The sequence below is a fragment of the Mastomys coucha genome, unplaced genomic scaffold, assembly GCF_008632895.1.
Source record: "Mastomys coucha isolate ucsf_1 unplaced genomic scaffold, UCSF_Mcou_1 pScaffold18, whole genome shotgun sequence".
Taxonomy (NCBI): Eukaryota; Metazoa; Chordata; class Mammalia; order Rodentia; family Muridae; genus Mastomys; species Mastomys coucha.
In genome coordinates this window covers 3,142,132-3,147,444 of record NW_022196900.1, presented here as the reverse complement: position 1 = coordinate 3,147,444, position 5,313 = coordinate 3,142,132, and the positions used below count along the sequence as shown (strand labels likewise).

The window sequence follows — 5,313 nt, the reverse complement described above, 5'->3', positions numbered from 1 at the left end:
GGGAGGTGTTAGGACAAAGAAGTGTTCAAGGAAAGAATAAACTCTGGTGTGGTCTGGCCTCTCTTTAGGGAAGGTTTTCCCATTGGCTTCTTTCTCTCCTTTTCTCACTTCTGAGTCTCCCAATCCCTCCAAAGGAGCATGTGTTTTAGGTCCCCTGAGTTTGTGTACTGCTGCTTTTAGTGTTTTAGATCAGAGGCCTCAAAGGCAGAGTTTGTTGTCAGAGCATCATGTAGGGTACATGATAGTGACAGCTTAATTGCTGCGTGCCAGCCTTTGACATAATTAGAAGTACTTAGCACCTGGCTGAAGGTAGCAATGAGACAAACACTTTTTCATATATTAGAATCCAAATGTAGCATTTTGGAGTCTGAGACAATAGAATTGCTAAAGTTCCAAGTCAGACAGGGCTTTATAGTTGAGACCCTGTCTCCAAACAAACAAGGATGTGATTAGTTTCTGCAACAGAGAGAAGTAATGTGTGTCTGGTGGTATATTTTAGGGTATGGGCATTTTCAAGAAGAGAGAAAAATAAGGACATGAGAGTAGGGGAGCAGTAAAGAGAGTAAGGGTTATAAGTAATTGGAGGGGAAATCTTATCAGGAAACTATGTAACCAGTATGATTACAAGCCAGAAGAGAGTCAAAAGAGTGGGCGTGGTACTTGCTTTAGCATTGTATACATACTTAAATTGGGATGCTACAGAGACAAATAATTTTTAGAGAGATTAGCATGGCTCCTCCACAAGGACACATACAAGTCCATGAAGTGCTTTATCTTTTTAAAAAAGTGGATACGATTGGAATGAAAGGGTGCAGATGGCAAGATATCACAGCAGTCGTAGATGCTAGGAGAGACGGGACTGGAGTTGGGTAAATGATACTGTCTAACCTTCCCTCCATTTTAACTCACCTAATGTGAATAGACAAGTAATGTTAGAATGGTGGGTAAATTGATCCTGGACCAAAATATATCTGGGGTTATTTAAAAGAAAGGTTACACTACATTAAGAACTATGGGCCTGTGAGATTGTTCAGTGGAAAGATGCTTGCTGCCCAAGCCTGATCCCTAGAACCCACAAAAAGGTAGAAGAGAATTGACTTAATAAATTTGATTTCTCTGACCTCCACATGCCTGCCATGGCATATTCTCTGAAACATACCCTACACTTATAACACGTAGTAATAATAATAATAATAATAATAATAATAATAATAATAATAATAATAATAAATACATGCCTACCATGGCATATTCTCTGAAACATACACTACACTTACAACAACAACAAATAATAATAATAATAACAACAACAACAATAATAATTTTAAAAAGAAAAAAAAACCTTGGGTGCTCAGTGGGTAAAACTTGGCAAGCCTGCCAACCTGGCTTTGATGCTCATAATCCATGTAATGGAAAGAGAACAAGGTACTCAGGCTGAACAACATGTGCTTGCTGTGGCCTGTGTACCCATTGCCAAATATAAATAAAAGTGTTAAAAAAAAGACAAAAACTACCAGATGCCTTAAGTACTAGTAGTGTCTTAATAAAGGTCATAGGCAAAATTTTAATCAGTTTTGAGGAAGGAAGTAATACTGTGGTGGCTAGGGCCAAATTCTCACTTCTGTTAAACGTTGTCTTACACATAACACTTTCAAAACTAGGTGCTATGAGCAAGCCTGCACAAAACTTCCTTTTTCTGATTTCAGTCTTGCCCTGTGGCTTAGGAAACTGTTATTGTTGATACTTGGAGAAGAAAATATCTTCTGTTTCTTTTAATAATCTGTTGACAGTATTTTGAAGATGAGCATATTACTAATCATTGAATTTACTCTTAATTTTTTAACTTGGCAGTGGAGAGATGGCTCAGCAGTAAAGAACATTCACTGTTTTTTGAGAGGACATGGGTTTTTATTCCCAGTCCTACATGGTGGCTCACAACTATCTGTATTCTACTTCCAGGTGATCTGATGCTGTCTTTTGGCCTCTAAGAACACCAGGCACATGTGTGCTGCATAGACAGACATGCAGACAAAATACCCATACATGGAATATAAGTAATATATTTTATAAACATTTACTATTGATACCTAATTCTGTCTTCCTAAGTTAAAAATCTATTTTAATTATTTTTTAAATTTCATGTGTGTTAGTGGGTGCTCCGTTTGCCACAGAGAGAATGTGGAGGTCGGGACAGGAGTTGGTTCTGTCCTTCCATGTGGGCTCTAGGGATGGAACTCATGTCCTCAACCTTAGTGAGAAGCTAAGTGCCTCCTCACTTCATCATCCTTTGCTTGCCCTCTTGTCCCTTTCTCTGTTTGTCCTGGCTATTCTGGAACTCCCTGTGTAGACCAAGCTGGCCTTGAATTCACAGAGATCTGCCTGCTTCTACCTCCCCAACTCTGGGATTAAAGTTGTGTTCAAACGCTCCTGTCCCCTAATTAACACTTGATACCTATTTCTGTCTTCCTGTGTCTTTATAATGAATACCTGGGAATAGTGGAGGTTGGCTTCTTTTGTTTTGAGACAGGGTCTTATGGTTTGGGTTGGCCTTACTGTATACCTGAGCAACCTTGAAACTCCTGTTCCTCTACCTCTGTCTCATAATTACTGGGTTTATAGACAGGTACTACCACACTTGACTGTTTTCTTTTTTTCTTTTTATGTGTATGGGTATTTTGTGTGTATGGATGTGCATGCACCCCACGTGCAGAGTGCCTGAGAAGTTCAGAAGTGGGTATTGGATCTCCTCGAACTGTAGTTACAGGCAGTTGTTAGACATCATGTGGGTGCTGGGAATCAAACCTAGGTCCTCTGGAAGAGCAGCCAATGCTTCAGCCCCAACTATTTTATTCTTGTTTGTTTTTTAATTCTCTCATACATTACATCCGGACCTCAGTTTCCCCTCCCTTCACTCCTCCCAGTTCCCCACTTACACCTTCCCTCTCTCCCAAATCCACTGTTCCTCCATTTCCCTTCAGAAAGATCAGGCCTCCCAGGGATATCACCTGAAGAAGAGATAACAAATTATAAGACCAGGCACAAACCTCATGTCAGGGCTGGATGAGGCAACCCAGTAGTAGGAAAGGGCTTCCAAGAACAGGCAAGAGAGTCAGAGACACACCCCACACCAAGCTGGGTTTTGTTATTTTTGTTTGTTTGTTTGTTTTTATTGAGACAGGGTCTCTCTGTGTAGCACTCGATGTTCTGGAACTTCTTCTGTAGACCAGGCTGGCTCAAACTCAGAGATCTGCCTGCTTCTGCCTCCCAAGTGCTGGGATTAAAGGTATGTGCCACCAGGCCAAGCACTGTTTGTTTGGTTTTTATAGTGTTATTTTCTCTTTACTCAGCTTTTAGAAGCAAAGCAGGGAACCAAGAACAGTGTGTTTTATGACATTTGGCAAATACTTCTTATTTTTACCATTGGCTTTTGGTTCTGTTGATGGATTGAAATCTGATTTCCTGTAGCCAAAGGCTGCCTTGAACTCTTAAGTCTGTTGCCTCTCTGCCTTCCAACTGCCATCGGTTTTGTTTCTGTACGGCAGTAATAGCATTACCTGGTATGCCAGTCCTCTGGAAACCAGGTGGGTGGATCTCCTGGGTCATTGTCTGGCTTGCCGGTTGGTTGAAGGTTGGAAACTAGCTGGGAGGCTGAGGCAGGTGGATCTCTTTGAGTTCAAGGCCAGTCATGGCTGTATACTGAGGCCATATCTGAGATAGATAGATAGATAGGTTGGTAGGTAGGTAGGTAGCAAGCTGTGAAGGAGATAGAGATTACAGTACAACAAGCTTAGGGTATCTAGAGAGAGTTGGAATAAGTTAGATTGTGGAAGTTTGATCGTCTAAGATTACCTTATAGGGGAATGGAGAGACATGGGGACAATAAGTCTAAAGCACTGCTCTATGGAGAAGAAAATGCAAGGGGAATTCCCAGGGTTTTGTTGTTTTTTTGTTTTGTTTTGTTTTGTTTTGTTATTTCAAGGCAGGGTTTCTCTGTGTAGCCCTGCCTCTGCCTCCCAAGTGCTGGGATTAAAGGCGTGAGCCACTACTGCCCAGCCCCCAGGGTTTTTACTAGAGAGATAATGGACTAAATCCAAATGACAGAAGGAGAGAATGAAGAGAAAGATGTAAGACAACTCAGGTAGGACCTGGGGTAATGATGTGCTTCTTCAATTGGCTGATATATAGGAAAAGGTAAAATCTGTAGTGTGGGAGTTACTAATTTACATCTTTCTTCATCCCCTAGATCTTGTGCCTGCATGTGCTGCGTTCATTGATGGGCTTCATATTCATTATGAAGTAGACAAACTATTGCTGCAATTGGTTGTCAGATAGGAGGGAGAACTTTGGGGGCAGCCTAACTTTGGAGGTAGAATGGTTAAGCATAAGTGTTAAGAAAGCAGCTATGGGGCTGGTGAGATGGCTCAGCGGGTAAGAGCACTGACCACTCTCCCGAAGGTCCTGAGTTCAAATCCCAGCAACCACATGGTGGCTCACAACCACCCGCAATGAGATCTGACTCCCTCTTTGGGGCACCTGAAGACAGCTATAGTGTATTTATGTATAATAATAAATAAATCTTAAAAAAAAAAAGAAAGCAGCTATGATATTAATGATTTCTGAGATGATCTGCTCAGATTACCAAAATCATAATTACTGAGTGCAGCTTTTCTCTTCCAGGATATTAACAAAATCTTTATTGCTCAGACTATGCCACACTGCAGGAGCTGTCAGCCCTGACCTCTGTTGGGGGCAGAAAGGTCACTGTCTCTCTTAGCACCTCCAGTCACCGATAGGAACTTAGAGGTGCACCATCATGCACTTTTGAACACTTATACTTCTGTTTGATAATGTGCATAATTTAATGTGTGATCCCTTTATTTCAGGAGTAGTTTATTTGAGGTTTGGGCTGCTGGGTATGTGTTGACCCTGTTGGTTCTATGGCCTTCTGTACTGGCTGGACCTTTGATAGGTATTACAGTCAGTACCAGAATTACTGTTGTGTGCCACCCACCATGCCAGCTGGACATTGTTCTGTTAAAATATCAGCACCCGAGTATGGTCAATGAGAAATTGGGGGGTTAGGGTGGTAGGTGTAGCTCAGTGGCCAAGAACATACTTAATCATGTGTGACAACCAATACCAAAAATGAAAAGCCAGGTAGTAGAAACATACTCAGGAGGCAGGGGCAAGTGGATCTCTATAAGTTTGAGGCCAGGCTGGTCTACAGAGGAAGTTTCAGGACAGCCAAGGCTACACAAAGAAACCCTGCTGAGAGAGAGAAAAAGAGAGAGAGAGAGAGAGAGAGAGAGAGAG

The 5,313-nt window shown here is 41.6% G+C and overlaps 1 protein-coding gene across 1 annotated transcript in view; it reads left to right on the top strand.

The window, feature by feature from the left end:
• The window catches only part of Dcaf12 (DDB1 and CUL4 associated factor 12), a 40,873-nt gene that overhangs the window by 2,033 nt on the left and 33,527 nt on the right, over positions 1 to 5,313 (top strand). The window lies entirely within an intron of this gene.